The sequence below is a fragment of the Dermacentor silvarum genome, chromosome 10 (assembly GCF_013339745.2).
Source record: "Dermacentor silvarum isolate Dsil-2018 chromosome 10, BIME_Dsil_1.4, whole genome shotgun sequence".
Lineage (NCBI taxonomy): Eukaryota > Metazoa > Arthropoda > Arachnida > Ixodida > Ixodidae > Dermacentor > Dermacentor silvarum.
The window spans coordinates 88,322,946-88,340,975 of NC_051163.1; the positions used below are offsets into that span (position 1 = coordinate 88,322,946).

Sequence of the window (18,030 nt, forward strand, 5' to 3'; positions counted from 1 at the left end):
CGCGCAATAGTGTCGCTCTATCAGCGGACGTGGAGGAGTCACAGATTAAAACGACGGCCGCAGCTTGCATTCTGACGTGGGCTGCGCTACGTGGAAACTTACCTTTATCAGTAGGCGTCGCGTGCACAAGTGCTTGACAGGCGTGCTCTCCACATCCCATTCCGCCCCTCCACATGTGCTCCGGGACACGCAATCCCGAGCACCGTGATAAGGGGGCAATATGTGGGGCGAAGGGCAGCTTTGTGAGCTCTACGAACAAGGCAGCATAAATATCGGACCGGTGTTTCGATTTAGACGACCACCCTAAATATCAACGATCTGTCCGAGGACCATATACAGTAATCCATAGTAACTGTTCCAGGGCTTTTGTACAGAAACAATTGCTACGCTTGAATGTCTGTGTTTAAATGCGACATCGAAACAACAAGCAGACAGGCTAGACGACGGTGATACTATTTTGCCTCCGTCCACGTTTACCTTGCCAAACAATTAAGGGTATTAGGGCACGTAAGTTGAGCACTATATTTTTACTGACTGCGCAAGCATCTCTATGCCTGTCCAACGAGGAAACCGGTCCTTCCGTGCGTCTATCGCATAATACAGACAGACAGAGATCGAGAAAAATAAATAAATGAATAAAATAAGCTAACTAGGCGATGCGGGATTCGAGCGCGCGTACCGATGGTCCTAAGGCGAGCGTCTTAACTATTTAGACTACACACACACGCTTGCAGAACATGCATTTATGGGAACCATATGATTGTGTTGTACCGAAGATTGTGACACAACTTGCTATGGGCGAGAGCAAGAGAAAATGAGTGAGATTGAGAGACACACAGAGAAAAAAAAAAGAAAGAGATAGATAGAATAGAGAGAGAAAGAAACAGAGAGAAGCACAGATAGAGAGAAATAGAGGGAGAGAAAACAAAACAGAGATAGATCGAAAGAAGAGAGAGATAGAAAGAAAGAGAGAAAAGGGGGTTTAATCCCGGGCACTCGTGGGTTTACTCGCCATTACACCCACGCTTGCAGAGCTCCGCTGTTTCATCAAATTTCACAAGCTTGGAACTCGCTTAATTTTAAAAAGAAATTGTATAAAAAGCAAAATAAATTCGAAAGGAATAGTCACAGAAATTCTAAGAATTCTGTGACTTCAAAGCATTCTTTGGCTCGGCTCATATTTCATTTTCCTGTGTGTAGCGGAGTTTCTGCTTTTGTATTCCTTTTGGTCGCATCTAATTTTTAGTTGGGCCACTCTAAATTTATGTTGGCCCACCCCCAAGTTCAGCTTGGCCCACACCCCATATCATTCATAAATTTATGGTTGCCATCCTCATATCACCACGAAATTTCGGTTCCCCCATCCCAAATTTCAAGTTGGCGCACTCCCAAATTTATTTTGACCCACCTCGAATTTCAATTTTGCCCTTCCCCAAATTTAGCTGGGCCCAAGCAAATTTAAAGTTGGTCCACCCCCATATCACCCGCAAATTGAATTTGGCCCAGCTCAGATTTCAAGTTGACCGAAGAAGCTGCGGTGAGCCAGGTCAATTGTCCGCTTTTCCTATTGCGCCTGTTTGTGCTGATCGCACGGTTAGGCTACCAAGAGACGTTCTATCTCTCCCGTCTTCGCTTACAGTTAGTATAAACACATTAACGGGAAAACTTTATCTTTATGGACCAGCGTTAGAATAGCCTCTGCAGGCCCTTGCGTGCACAGTCGATGATACTGCTTTTCGAAACTTTCACGTTACGTTTTGGTGTAACTAGTGTCACGTTTCTAAAAAAAATGATGAAAATAAATATAAAGCAAAGAAAACGAAAGTGCACCATGATAACCCTCCCAGCACACGCGCAAAAAGACAAACATGCGATCGTAAAAAATAAAAAAGAACAGATTAGGCATTGACTGCCAGTGTTTCATTGCGCCCAATACACAAATAGCCAATCCTATAAACTCAAATAGCAAAAAAATGTAGGGCTTTTCAAAAAAACATGAATAGGGAATTTGATTACGATGGCACGTCCTAAGCTTTTATACGAGTTTCCCGTGTAGAATATTGACGCGGATGCTCTTGTCTTGGGAGGTAAATGAATATTTTCCCACAGGGTTCATCCATCCCAAATTCGCTTCTTCCAATACCGTTTTACGAATGAAGAAAAATTTGGTGCCCCTGATTTGTTTTCATTACGACGTGGGATCTGTCATTGATATCTTCTCCCCCAAATTTGTCACTGTATTACAGGTATGAACTATACCCGATATAGCTCCCTTAGTTTATATTGCCGAGGCTGGGCCCCATACCAATATCGATGTAGCGATGCTTTCAGCTAAGCTACTCCATTTAAGTCCTACCAATACCCAGCATGAAATCTTCAAAGCATTTTCTAATAATTGCTGTGTGATCACCTGTCACAGCTTGTCCCTGGTTCCATCCAATCATCCCAGCAACGCCGAATGGCATCGAGAGTTAATAAAGAAAAGACGAATGTGGGGAATTTCGCGCGTTGACAGCAACTGCTAGCCTCTACACCCATTTTTCTCTTTCAGCAGAGGCCTAAATGCTTCTCTCGTTTCGAAATTAATTTTGACTATTAGTAGAAATTAACTACTCAAGCTTTGTGGAGTTTCGGCAAGTATTTCTTTACTTCAACCGTAAATTAACCTTTGCGTGGACATTTGCATTAGTGATGCATAAACCAGTCATCGTTAGATAGTCTGACAAAATTCTTCATTTTACTTTTCTAACATTTTCAGTACAATCGCAGCTTGAACTGAGGCTCCTTAAGTGTCCCTCATACATTCTTTCGGTTTCTAGCGTGTGCGGCGGCAATTATCAGCAACGTTTCCTCGTTTAAAACACCGTCAGCCTGTTGCAGGATGTTTCGGCGACAGTTGTGTCCAAATAAAATATTACACAATTTTAGCCAGACTAAATCCGTAGGAGCACCATAGTGTGCGATAAGCGTCAACGAACCCTTTAAATAACTTTATTTCTGTAATTACTACTTAATTGCCTTTATCGTGACCCCTGCGGCTGCTCTGCTGGAAACGGTCGCTGTTTATTGGATGTCCTGCAAGTGGTAATCTTGAGACTAAAGCAAACTTAGAGAAATACGTCTCGAAACTTGCACCGAAATTCGTTGGCGTTCTGCCTACCATTCACTATATTTCCTAGCCGAGCACTTAGGGATATCGCTAGATACAACACCGCTATAATTAGTTGCTATTGTTATACACGAATATATTGATATTCGCGCCCGTTTCGAGCATGTCAATAGCGCAAATGCTTCGAGCATCGCCTGGTTTCAATACCGCAATTGAATATGCTACTTAGGTCACTTACGAAGTATTTAGAAAAACGTTGTTATTTCAGCGATTCCATGTGAATATCGCACCCTTTGTGAGTCCTGTCCTGCCATAAAGATCGGCCAGAAAATTTCCGCTCTCTTTTTTCTTGAGAATTAATTGTAGGTATTTGTTTTAAAAATATATATAAGAGCACATGTCAATGTGCATGCTTAACGGCCCCTGTAACTGTACTTGCAATATCAAGTGTAAGGTTGTGTTTATGTAAAGGACGACCAATAGTGCTTGTGCGTGATTTTAGTGCGTGCATAGTTTCAAATTTGATTCTCAGAGTGCTGACGAACTGTGGGAACGAATAAATACATCTCCTTGGAGTTTTAAAGGACAAAATGGATACGGAGACCTGGCCACTAAAACTGCTATCCTGTGTGAATGAAGTACGTTGTTGACATTGTAATAATGGATGTTCCAACCTTGCACCAACTTCCTGATACGCGATACAAGAAGAATGTAGTCTGCACTGCAATTCATTTTTTTTTGTCTATACGTAGCTTCCGTTCTTGCTCACATGTCTTTTTTTTTACTGCCTTTTTTCCTTTTCTTCGTGGGACCACCATCATAAAGGAAACGACCACACGTGCAAAGAGAGGCGCCACTATGGCTAGCGAACCAACAACTGTACTCATACTCCACAACAAGATGTAATTTCATCGAAAAATGCAGTTTATGGCTCAGAGCTCATTTGGGTAAATATCACGCGATGGGATGCCTACCCACGCTGCGCAAGCTAAAAGAACAAGTTTGTTGATAACCCTTTATTGCACACACCCAGCAAACGCCGTTTCGAATGACGTAAATCGAGATAATTTCGTAGCATTTCTCGGAACAGCACTCTGAGTGCCGCAATCCATAGCAAACCGTTAGAGGTTTGAGTCATCGGCCAAATTAAACCGTGACGTGGCTGCCACTGAAACAATGCGGAGGGTCGGCAGGCGGGGCCGACGCGTGCCAGTGCTCACGCTGGCTTCTCAAACGCTGATCTTGCTTGAAATGTCGTTGATTTCAAGCGTGCGTTTTTTTAATGTTTTTTAATGCTTTTTAATGCTGTTTTTCCTGATTTTTTAATAAGGATGAAAGCATAAATTTCGCGATAACCTCGAGCAAGGCACCGATACCACGGCGCATACCAGAAAAAAATCATCCGGCCTCAGCTATTTGATTTGGGCGTTGAACTCAATTATTGCGAAAGAAGATCTGTGATAATGTGACGATATCATCCCATATTTTTTCTACACATCCTGCTTTGTAAGATGTCCGACCAGCGCTTTACCCAGGTTATCACCCCGATCGGCCATTCGTGAGGTGTTGATGATAAGAAATTGAAGAATTTGAGCGAAAGGGCCATATTTAACCGGCGTAGCATGCTCTCACCACCGACACCGTTCTCACGAACAAGTTCGGCTCGCTGTAGACGAAATCTTCCTCGTCCACTACAGTATTTTTTGTTGTAGCCTCCGAAATTATGTGTACCTCCGTCTGAGCCAGTGTGGCGCACTCTAACCTTGCGCAACTTTAAGTATCTGAGTCTTGCGCGGTAGCCCAGTGTTAAGCAAATCCGGCTCCCCAGCGCCCACTGCCACGGGTACATGAGTTCCATTGTCCATGGTGGTGCTGGCTAGATTTCTTTTATGCACTCGTTTGGACACCATAATAGCTTTTTCCCTACATCCGCATGCAACGCAGCACCCTTGTTTTTGTGACCGCTGTAATAAAACCGTTGTATTTCATGCACTCATCTCTCAGCCGGCAAGTGCGCTTTGTGCTTCAGAGATATCCATGCTCCGACAATATATACCGGATGTTTTGTTTTAGAATGTCCAAAATTTATAAAAATCATATGTGAAAGATAGCACAAGTCTAATCTTTATCTGAATTACTCGCGGAGGTAGCCACCACTTCTACAAGAAATCAAAGTGCATATTGAATTGTTGGCATAATTACCCTGACAAACCTTTTATGTAATTATATTACGGCACATATTTCAATATACGAAATATACCCGGTGAGTTCGCATGGCGTATCCACTTGGAGAACGAATTGTCTGGACTGCACCAGTTACGAGATATTAATTTTGAAAGTGTCCGCCGAAATCCATTGGTGTTGCAGTTATTTTGAGCTTCAATGCATAAACAAAGTTTTCTTAAAAGAACCATATGACGTGGCAGATCCGGTCCTGCAAACATCGTCACAAGCAGTGCCAAGATTCCCATTTGACGTTCGCAGAGTTTAGTTGAAAAATCCATCAAATATAGCTATCGAAAGTGGTCTTGCATAACATTCCCGTATTAAACAAGATAGGAGGAGAATTTATTCGAAAGAGGGCAGAGAGGTCGGCCTGAACTAGCACGCTATAGCCCGCTTCCCTTCTCAGGTGGAAAGGAAAAGGCCACAAGAACGTGTGACTAGGGATGATGATTGCATAGAAAGAGGGATGCACAACGCTGAAGACAAGTTCAACATTTTGTTGAAACATTAAGAAATGTGATTCTTGAAGCTACCGCCCGCTTCCAGATTTAAGCTGCAGTCATTAGTTCTAATGAACCTTCAGATAATGGAGCTAAGACAAAGCTGGTGTGTGGGCTCCTCCCATGTTATCAGCACGAGTCCTTCAGTTGTCATTCGTGAACGACTAAGCTAACTACGTTGACCACATTATTGTCCTGAGGCCACTCAGACTAGAAACCGATCGAGAACTGTCTAATTAACTCAGCAATATTGGATCTTAAGAAGCTCTTCACTATCAAGAAAGACGGAGAGAGAAATTTATTCATAGAAAGGGAGTCAAGTTGGCCTGAGTTATATCTGGCTTTGGCATACTACTCTGAATTCCTGTCGGACGTGTCATTGAATATGATCTGTCCATTCTCATATAAGTCAACTGTACAAAATCATCTTATCATATCTGTCCAGCTCATAGTCTTGACATGCCACCACAGCATTATTGAGCCACTCCCTGCTTATCTCGACTGTACGGATGTAGATAACGCGATGCCAAATCCACCTTTGTTTCCACTCTGACATCACCGCCTAAACAGAAGCATGCCTATGTTTTACCAAGGCATTATCTAGAAGATATCCGAGGACCGAATTACACTGCGTCCATTATGTATCGCTTGTTCATGTGTCACTGAGCCTAAGAACGCAGACCAACAATGACACAATTTGCAGTTTTATTGCCAGACTTCATTTTACAGAATTTTCTTAAAATACTCGAGACGGCGCACTTTCCAGGAAGCACGCATTAGTTATTGGAACCACGTGGACGGGTTTCGTGGGTGCTTTAGGAGCTTCGGTCAACCTAAGAGTCATATCTCAGACAAATTGGTACGTATTTTAGCAGTAAGGTAATATGCCTTTTCAAAAAGGCACATTACACGGTGACAAAAGTGGAAACGCCTCTTCACGCCATGGACACTGCAAAGTCAGACATTCCGCAGTTTCGCCTCCCCCGATATCGGTCTTCCAAGTGATACCGCACGTAGATATCATCCTTCGTTGTTTATTGCGCTTCAAGTCTTTTCCCTTTAATTTGAAAACCATTCTACTTTCTTTGGACCATTTAGATCGTTTTCCATAACAAACATTCACTCAGGACAGTTTACTGTTATCGATAGTTTTCTTCACGCATTCTATGGCTGTTCCCGTTCGCAGTTCATATAAAGTAACGACACAAACGTTTTTTCTGACCAGCGTGACCCGCGTTCAAGGCAAGCACACAAAAAGATACAAATGCCTTGGTGTATGGATAAACGAAGCCAATATATATCTGGAGACACAGAAAAAAACAATAATAGCAAAAGGGAAGATAAATGTGACCATAATGAAACACAGAGCGCTATGGGGATACAATAGGTACGAGCTGCTCCGGGGCACATGGAAAGGTGTTATGGTTCCAGGGGTTACGTTTGGAAATGCGGTTGCTTGCTTGAAGTCATAGAGTGCAATCAGGACTCGATAGCAACCAAAGGTCAGTGGGACGCCTCGCAATAGGCGCTCACGGGAAGACTACTAATCAAGCTGTGCAGGGTGATATGAGCAGGACGAGTTTTGCTGTCAGGGAGGCTCAGAGTAAAATTGATGACGAAGAACGACTGAGGGATATGGAAGAAAGCAAATGGGTTGAGAGGGTCTTCAGATATTTGTGCAGGAAAAACATTGACTCACAGGGGAAGAAAAGGACAAAGTGAGAGAGGCTGAGACAATCTCATGGGTGGCGGCAATGGAAAATAAACCTGCTATGACTAACTGCCTCAACGAAAAAAACGAAATCAGAAGAAAAATCAATCAATGATAATTCAAAGTGAAGCTTATTACTTTTCGAAGCGAGATCAGGATGCGTTATAACGCGTAGTTATAAATATAGGTACACAAAGGACGAAGACGCATGTGCTTGCTGCTCTAATGCTAGTAAGATGTTTTATTGGAACGTTGAGATGTCTACCCAGCTGCCAGTTTAGGCCCCTCTGGCCTTCTTGAATCCCTTGTGTTCAGGGATAGCAGGGGGAAAGTAAACATGTCAGCCATAGAACTTAGTAAGAGGTGACTGGAGATTTTGTGGCAGAAACGTAGGGAGGCCACAAACAGCGGAGGCGTACATAAACAGAGTTCCCAGTACTTGTCAAAACCATTTGATGCTGGAAATTCTTCGTAGCTTTGTGTTTTCTCAAAAATATAGGTAGGAAATTGGACAAAATAAGAAAAAGAGCTTGGTGGCTGGCTGGATGGATGAATGGACGGACGGACGGGCGGACGGATGGATGGATGGATCGATGGGTAGATAATATAGGTGGGAAATTAGAGAAAATAAGAAAAAGAGCTTGTAGGTGCAACCCAGCATCCCGTTTCAAAGGGGGTGCTCATTCCATCCATCCATCCATCCATCCATCCATCCATCCGTCCGTCCGTCCGTCCGTCCGTCCGTCCGTCCATCCATCCATCCATCCATCCATCCATCCATCCTTCCATCGATCCATCCATTCATCCATCCATCCATTCATTCATTCATTCATCCATCCATCCATTTCATTCGAAGCGTAATTCGATTTTATGGGTGCCACAACAGTACTTGGCGATGAAGCAAATAGAATACAGTGGAGCACGGAACATTTGGATTTCCGTTACTGGCACAATTCTACGAGTATCAGATTTTTACGCCGTGCACTCATCTTCAGAATAATAATGCTCATATGACGGTATCCAATTTCATTTTCCCATGTGGATGTTCATTAGAAAAAAAATTTGTGAGCTAACGTTCGTGTGTTTGTTTTTTCAATCCAATGGAAGCTTTGCGTTTAGAGAGATTGTCATCGCTTTCATAACATTCCTTTTTTTGTATATCTAATTCTCCTACTGTTTTATTTTTCCCCCTTTTTTTATTGCGGGCTTTTACGTGCCAAAACCACCATCTGATTATGAGGCACGCCGTAGTGGGGGACTCCAGAACAATCCGGACCACCTGCGGTTCTTTAACGTGCACCTAAAACTAGTACACAGGATATTTTCGCATTTCGCCCTCATCGAAATACTGCCGCCGTGGCCAGTATTCGATCCCGCAATACCTACTGCTCAGCGCTTTTAACAAGAAATACGATATATTACTGGGTGATGACTGCTCTCCGAACGTGTAAACTCGCGAATTTAATTTCTCCTCAAGAATAAGGCACACATATATAACTAGCAAAGTTCTCATTCTATCTATTTATTGTCGCGTCTGATGAATGAAGGTACAGCCAAGGTATATCTCTCTAAGTGGTGTTTATAGTCTCCAATGGTGTTTATATTCCTCGTTTCGCGTCTTTTCTGCGAAGTGCCTACATAACTGCTAGCATTTGATGAATGTAATGCTTTTCAGTAGCGTTCGAATGTCGCATAAAGGCATAGGTTACACTCGGCATACGTCTCAACAACCACATCAGCGAAAGGAGGAAAGCGGGAAGGCAGCGACGGGAGGGAAGGGCTGCGCGGGAGGGAAGGGCGGCTTATGTTCTGCGAGTAACTGCGAACTTGTACTTTAAGCGGCGCTGGGCGGTCGCGCGCACCGTATCTTGAAAGTGATCTGCAGCACGGCTCCTACCTTTGTATGCGCTGCGCTTTCGCCGCTCAGTTCCGTTGAAGCGATAGACCACACGAACCTTCGCTCGCTGCTGCACGCGCGCTTGCTCACGCCAGCGTTTTGACAGCGATTGTGTGCGGGTTTAGTGTGATCTATTCATGTTTGCATGTGCGCACTGAAATCGTGCTTGTTAATTCAGTTAGTATGCGGATGTGTCCAGCTTTCTACAGCCGATAAAACTACTATCCTTACTGCGTATCATCAACTTCAGCCTATATTTATGTCCACTGCAGGACGAAGGCCTCTCCCTGTGATCTCCAATTACTCCTGTCTTGCGCTAGTGTACTCCAACTTGCACCTGCAAATTTCCTAACTTCATCACCCCACCAAGTTTTCTGCCGTCCTCGACTGCGCTTCCCGCGTCTTGGTACGCATTCTGTGTCTCTAATGGTCCACCAGTTATCCATCCTACGCATTACGTCGCCTGCCCAGCTCCATTTTTTACGTTAATGTCAACTAGAATATCGGTTATCCCCGTTTGCTCTCTGATGCACACTGCTCTCTTCCTGTCTCTTACTCCGTGTAGCTTGATACTAATTTGCTATCGCAACTGATGCTTCGCGGTTCGGGCGCAACTGCGCCTTTCTTCTGCCAGTTCCCGCAGTCCGCGGCCATATAGGGCTGCCCCCTTATGCAATGTAAATTCTGATTTATAACGTCTTTGTCGGGCGTGGTTTTTATAGGTGTCTGCGATGTTTCTGCTAACCATCGTTTCCCGAAGATGAATCAATTAGAGCAACAACTAAGGACTATTAAGCTGACTTACGTCGCCATGGGTTCGGTGACATTGGTAGTGAGCAATCAGCCAAAGATATGCACACATACCTATGAACCAATGCTTAATTATGCGACGATGACCATTTCTTAGAAAGGTTACAGAAATTATGTTGCGGGTACAAGAACTTTAGGTTGTTTTAAATATATTTTTCGGATGATGTGTAACTCAATATCATGCAGGATTTCTGGGCGGTAGCCGCCTTATTTAAAACATCACATGACGTCACCCTACAGGCAACCATGGTGGGATGCGAAAGCATCGCGGGGTGTGCGCATCGAGTTTCCGTTTCGTTTCACTTGGCAACCCAACCCAATGAAAGTTATAGTGAGAGAATGTATTGGGAAGAGAGGAGACGTTTGCACGGGGTTGTTGCGTCTTTATTTAGAGATGGTACGTGATTCCTAGCGTCGGTGCGCGCGGTATCTTGAAGACGATCCCGAAGTTCGGGGTCCGCTTGCCGACGCTGACGTTTACGTTCGGCTTCCCTTCCTCTGCGCCGCGGCGGTGGCGCTGCCGCTGCAATTAGCGCCGACGTTCACGTTGGTCATGGCGTTTCGCACATCGTTGCACAGAGAGAGAATGACGGAAGCACAGCGAACGCGCGCTTTATACTGCGCCGCGACACTTCCGCCGCCTACCGGCGTACCCTTAGAGAGAGAGGGAGAGAGTGAGAGAGAGATTTATATGCAATAATTTGCTGCGCCGCACCTGTGGCGGAGAGGGAGAGAGGGGAGGAAGAGAGCGCACACCTGCGTAGGAGAGGAGAATGAGGGAGAGTAGCGCACGCGCAGTATGGGTGCGGACGCCGCAGGACGGACACTGCCCCGAGCATAAGATGCTCTCGCATCTTAAACGATCTTCGAGTCGAAGCTCTTCCTTCAGTCCAGCGATTTGAGCACAGCGCAGCCCCTCGACTGATGAAGATTTTACGCTTCTCAAGAATTGCCACGGATGGTCATGAAGTGCCGTGAATTCTTTTGCCGATGGGTGGCGCTGCTATATACGTTATTGCATTTCTTGTGTTTGGGTATTGGCGGAAAAAAGCAGGCAAGAGAATGATACAACCGGAGTAATTAGAGGCATATATAACGGTACAATTTATCAATACATGTTTTCATTACAATAGGTAAGATCAAGATTAGATATGTTAAAGGTTAGATGACGATATATGTAGTAAAACCAGAGTAACTCAAGCAGACTAGGTGACTATTTGTCTCAGCTTCGATTAAAAGGGGGTGTCAAAAACACCACCACCATCATCATCAATAAATGAAGTGTTGAGCTGAGCCAAGTTCTGGAATAGGGTTGTTAGCCAACAAAAGCGGCACTTTGGCTCACGAGTATCGCAAAAGGGCACGAACACGTTGGTTGGTAGAAGAAGAAAGCACGTACTGTTTTATTTTTTTTTTTCGCGTTATTTGGCCCTACGGCATCAAAAGGCAAGGTTACACAGGAATATGAAGCTCTGTCGTCCACATAAAATCCAAAAAGGAGCTGCGATGAGGGCCGTAAATCCACTTGTATAATTCTGGCGGCCAGTTGGGGGAAGACCCACACGGCTCAGATGACGTCGACGAGCCATTGCCGACCAGGGCATCTCCATGGCAAGTACTGCAGGTGTATTTGAACATGGCAGATGAACGTGAGATGGTGCCGCACATGAGAACTGCTAATAGAAGTAACGAACTACCACCTCAGCAGGGATGCCGCGGCGACTGCTGTAGCTGCCTTCGTTGTGTGAACGTTCGGTTTATCATATGCCCCAGGCGAGGTCGACAACGGCGTCAACAATATTCTGCAAGTGCGCTATGGCGGCTTCGTTCTTCTTGGCATTCGCAGGGTTTAACTGCATCCTCGACGCAGCTCTTCAAGATTTGTGCCCCCCTGCAGGTACCGACATGGAAGACAAGACGTAACGAAACTGCACATTAAAAGCTAAAATAACCTGCAGCATACCGCGTGCTTTTAACCTCAACTCATACTGCATATCACCGGTTCCAGGCAGCGTGTCTACTTCACTTGAACCGGTACACACTGCGTATGCGATATATCATAAAGGGTATTTTCTGGGTAACAAAATCAAAGAATTTAGTTTTCTGTCACACGTTGAAAAAGAAAATGGGGAAGTTTATGAAGCGTGTATGATTAGCAGCAATCTGTGTCCATGGAATGCATGTTTATGGATATTCCATTCTCCCAAAACTTTTTGCGTAAAAGTCACAGCCAACGTAGTTCTGTCGCACAATGTGCAAGGAACGCCTTATAATTGTGATAACTGGCGAAAGCCTATGTCACCATCACGATCATCAGCCCACTTTTATGTCCAGTGATGGACGAGCACCTCTCCCAGTGATGTCCAACTAGCACTGTCCTGTACTAGTCGATTCAAACTTGAGCCTCTAAATTTCCTCATTTCGTCGCCCCGCTTAATTTTATGCCGTCTTCGACCGCACTTCCTTTCCCTTGGCACACATTATGTAACTCTTCGGTCCACCGGTTATCTACTCTACGTAATAAATAGCCTGGCCAGCCGCATTTCTTTCTCTGAATATCAACAGCTATATCGGCTATCCCTATTTGCTCTTTGATCTACACCGCTCTCTTCCTGTCACTTAATGTTACGCCTAACCTTGCCTAACCTTTTTTTTTTTTTGGTTGCATCGCTCTTTGCGCTGCTCTTAACTTGTTCTCGAGCAGCTTTGTTACTCTCCAAGTTTCTGCCCCATATGTTAGCATCAGTAGAGCGCAATGATTGTACGCTTTTCTTTTCAACGACAATGCTAGGCTCCCAATCAGGATTTGGTAATGCCTGCCGTATGCACTGACCCCCATTTTTATTTTTGTGTAAATTTCCGTCTTATTGTCAGGGTCTCCTGTGAGTACTCGACTTAGATACAGGTACTCCTTCACATACTCTAGAGGCTCACTGTCGATCATGAATTCTTGTTTCCTTTCCACATCATTTAACATTACCTTTGTCTTCTGTATATTAATCTCCAACCTCACTCTTGTCAAACATATCTAGGCAAAAATATATCAATGAATCAGTCTTTTATTTTCTCTGAAATAAACAAAAAATGAACACAATAATCAGGACAACCTCAAATTCTCTTTCGTGCACTAAAGTTTAAGCGTACGAAATAGATTGTTGCCCTTCATCTATGCTATCATACGGCTTCCGAAGTGAGGAATCGAACCTACCACATGCGCAGCAGTGGAAGGTCGCATACATTGAGGATGAGAGACGCTGTAGCGCTTGGGACGTAGAAATCAGCTGTTTCGTCAGCGGACAGATTGTGAAGCGACTTGAAATTGTTGAGGCTCCCACATAGGTGCTTATGAAGTAGGAAAATTTTTTTAACAGCGAAAGTCCTTTGACTTTAAGGTTGTTCTACATCAGCTGATGTCCGGGAAAAACGTTCTTGCAATACAGTTTGGCCTGGCAACCTATGTTTTGAGAATTGCAGCCATATGAAGGCAACGCGCAGTGAACGTAAAGAAAGCCTATAGAAAAGAAGTTGTTCTTATTTGCGTAAGTTTGAACATTGCTAGTAACATCAAAGTGAATATAGACGAAAGGACAACCCCCGGATGTGGGAGTCGAACCTACCTCTTCCGCATTACGTGAGCCATAACTTGCCTTTGAGCTAACGTGGTGGTCATCCTTTCGTCGGCTTCCTTGGGTATATTCGTGCGTGTCTACAATACGCGTATGATCCGTGGGAGTGCTAATACGCGCTGATCACAGATATGGCAGCGGCTGGGTAATATATCTTTAGCCCCAGGCGTGACGCACTACGGGAATTTAGGAGCAGGCAACTGGCTAATGAACTTTGGTATTAAGGTTGCAAAGGTGCAAAGCGTGTGTCGAGTGACGCTGAAAGGAAGAGACGCGCTCATTGGAAGTGGCTTCTGAGCGCAGCAGGAGCTCGCCCATGCGATACGTTTTGTATTTGATTTCTCACTCACTTGGTTACCTGAAGTGTTGGTTAACCCAGAAATCTGTATATATATTTTTCATGCTGTTCACTTGCTTGGTGATTTCCGTTTAATATAAATATGTAACCTATAATTGTATTATTTTTCCACAGGTATGGTTACTTTTGTACGACGCCTTGTTCGAACAACATAATTGTCGGTTCTAAAATGAACACAGGTGTGCGTTGTTCTAAGTGCGAGCGTTCCTACGCTTTGGAAGAAACGTGGTGTGAGTAAGTACGCGATGCAAACGGGCCAGTTTTTATCCGTAGAATGTGTGTGATAGGGTCGTGACTAGACTGTCTACAGCAGAAGGACAAGCTAGGGAAGCCGGTTGGGAAGCTAACAAAAGGAACTCAATAGCAAGCAGAAGCAGAGGAATGGGGTAGAAGATGAGCACCCAACGTAGAAATGAAGCTGAGTGCCGCCATTCCGCAAAGCAATGGTGAAGGCTTCGATGCGAGCATCGCGAACGCGGCTGGCTCCGAAGCGAGCGTTGGTAAGGAGGCCGAGACCATCACGCCGGGAACCACTGACGGAGACGTCGGTGATGGTCACGAGGGAACTACCACTGCCGTTCCGGCCGTGGAAGAAAACAACAAAGCCAAGGGCAACGATAAGACAGAATCTGAGGGCATCGCGACATGCAGCGCCGCTTTCGGCAGCGGTACGAGGAAAAGCACCGAGTTGTCTTTTTTTTAGGAATGCAAACACGTGCAAAGTAGAAGCGGTGATAATAGAGAGGCTACGTCAATCGAGTGGGTCCAGATTAGTGCGCTTCCGGGGAAACCGATTAGGGCAGGACACGCTTGCAACACTCAAAGACTGCAAAGAAAAAGTTGAAAAGTGTGAAACAACTCTTAATGCGGTTCAAAAGCAAGTCGCACATTTATACAGTAAAATGGACGACTTCTAGAACAGACGCCGCCGTAACAACATTGCGATATATGGTATCCCAGAAGGTCTTTGAAGAAATATGTCGAGAACGAAATCTTCAACCATTTGCTGAAAGGAAAGTAAAGACTGGAGCGCGTCCATCGCGTTGGCAAAAGATTAGCTAATTGGGATCAACCCGTCATACTGCGTTTTTTTTTTATTTTGCCGAAAAAACGACAGTTCTGCGCAACTATTCAAAGCTCAAGGGCACATAGGATTTTTCATTCGTAGTTCGTGAAACGCGCAGGAAGTTATGGGAGTCCTCAAAACCAAACCGAGCATGTGGTGATAAGGTTGTGCTTCTTTTCGATAAGCTGAAAATAAATGACGCTGTACGCATGGGATAAGCACGTGGAAAAAAGGGTATACCTCTTAAGCAAGCGCATTCTGAGATGACTGGTCGCGAGGTTAATAGTTCAAATCATGGCGGAAGGAAACCCCAGGAGAGGCCCTGGCCAGCACGAACTTATTGGAGAAGGTGTGGCGGAAGTCACGTGCTGTTTCTCGCAAAGCAGCACTGGGACTGGTACCCCAAATGTCAACGTTGCAATGGAAACCGCGCTCCTGAAGCTTTCGCTGCTGCTCGCGGTCTCTGAAAAGTGAGATACGATTTTTCCGCCAGTGTCTTTCCCGCAGCACATTTTTTTCGCGAGGAAAAGCTGACTTTGGAGTGTGGTGTGTAAGCTTGAAAGTTGTGTTTTGGGTGTGTGAGTGTGAGTGTCGGCCAGCAACAGATACACTCAAGCAATCACTGCGCGGATCTTCGTTGTCTTCTTCAATGTGCCACGTAAAAATACAGGAGCGCGTCTGCTTCAATAAATCTGCTACAGAAGTTTTGTAGGTTTTGTTTTGACGCGCGTCAGGAGCACACACTTCCGGCGGCTCGTAACAATGCAAGTTGAAAGTTCGCGCCCATCTGCTCCGGCGAGCTGCAGAACCCCTGATTGGAGGCGCAAAGAGAGGTGGAACACCAACATGGCTGCACTTCCGGCTTCAAAAAAGTGACGTCAGGGCCTCTCCTGTTTTGTTTCCTTCCTCCATGGTTCAAATGCATAGTGCCAAGAAAGTATGCCGTCGTTTTCTTTATTGTGTTTCAAGTCTAGAAGCATAGTGAACAGAACGGATAAACTAGAGGAGATATTATTGGCTTAAGCGCCTGATATTTCAGTGATTACCGAGACGTGGCTTCATCCCTCTATCCACGATTCAGAAATAATTCCAGAAGATTATAGCCTAATTCGCAATGATCGTGATAGCCGTGGAGGCGGAGTGGCCGTCGTTATAAAGAATGGTCTGACGTTCCAAGAGGAACAATGTATACCTATCCACGAGAGTCTCTGGCGTACTGTCACATTTCAAGCCACACCTCTACTAATAGGTGCAGTATACAGACGACCTGGGGCACTTGAAACTTACCTTACGGAATTACACAACTCCTCGAGAAAATGCATGATCGGACGAAACTAGTACTTGTTGGCGACTTCAACTTGATAGGAATAGAACCGTCGCCGATAGGGAGGTAAACAGCTGCGAACCACTTTTTGATACCATGCTAAGTTTTTCTTTATCTTAACGTGTAACGCAAGTGACACGCGTCCAAGGGCTTGTTTCTAATATCTTAGACTTTGCTTTGATTTCCTGCTCAGTAGATACTGAAGTTAAGGCGAAAGATGGAATATCTGACCATAAATTGATTCTAATTCATTGTCATAATCTTAGCCTGGCAAAAAGTAAAACTGAAAATTCACATATATTTATTAAACATTATTGCAGAGCAAACGAAGAAAGTATTATTGATTACCTGGAAATGAAGCTAGACGATTTTTACGTTGAACCTTCCGATGATGTCGAGAACTTGTGGCTAAAATTTAAAGCGGCAATTTTTCACTGTGAAAAAACTTATATTCCTACGAAACATAAGCGGACAAAATGAAGAAGTGCTTGGATAACGCGCGAAATTATTCATATGAAACGGAAGCTGAAAAGAATCCGGAAGCGTAAATGCAATCCAACAGTAATAAATCAATATTACCACGAATTTAAAAGCCAGTTGCGACAAGCAAGAAATAACTTTTTTTCACACACCTTAATAGATTTCATGACAACGCAACCGAAAAAATTTTGGCGATACCTTGCTAAGCTCGACAGTCCAATCCGTAAGATGGGAATCAACGCCATTGTTACTGAAAATACGCACGCCATAGTTAACTCATTCAATTCCTTTTTCCAATCTGTATTCACCCAAGCATGCCCAGTGCAGGTACCGCTTGTTCAACGTGACTCGGCTATGCCGATAATCGAGATAACCGAACAAGGTATCTTGAATCTGGTTTTACAACTAGATGTTAATAAATCCCCGGGCCCTGACAAAATCCCAAATGCGTTTCTTAAGCGTTATGCAGAACAACCTACTCTTTTTTGCATAAAATATTTACGCTGTCACTGAAAAACGGTGCACTACCAACAGACTGGCTTCGCGCTAGAATAATCTCGATTCATAAAAGTGGTAACAAATTTACTGTGGAAACGTATCGACCCATATCACTACCTATTTGTTGTTGCAAATTGATGGAACATATCCCCAACAAAGCCATCATAGACTACATAGAGTTGAACAATATACTGTACCCTAAGCAGCATGGCTTCCGTAGAGGGCTGTCCACGGTAACGCAGCTTGCGGAAATAACACATGACTTCGCTGGCATAATTGATTCTAAACTTCAAGCTGACGCAATACTCATAGACTTTGCGAAAGCATTCGATCGCGTACCTCATTCTAAATTAATAGCCAAGCTTGAATCAATTGGCATTAATAGCAAAGTAATAGCATGGATCTCGGCTTACCTAACAAATCGT

At 44.3% G+C, this 18,030-nt stretch overlaps 1 protein-coding gene across 3 annotated transcripts in view; it reads right to left on the bottom strand.

Annotated features, from left to right (window-relative positions):
• LOC119466256 (uncharacterized) overlaps positions 1–18,030 on the bottom strand; it is an 80,037-nt gene that overhangs the window by 39,867 nt on the left and 22,140 nt on the right. Inside the window, exons 5-6 of one of the 3 annotated variants that reach the window (XR_005195075.2) lie at positions 11,954–12,144; positions 11,421–11,871 (exon numbers count right to left, since the gene is read on the bottom strand). The exons of the other annotated variants lie outside the window; for them this stretch is intronic. The gene's annotated coding sequence lies outside the window, so the exon portion shown is untranslated. Of the gene's footprint in view, positions 1–11,420; positions 11,872–11,953; positions 12,145–18,030 lie in introns of those variants that run through there. 3 annotated transcript variants of the gene reach the window in all.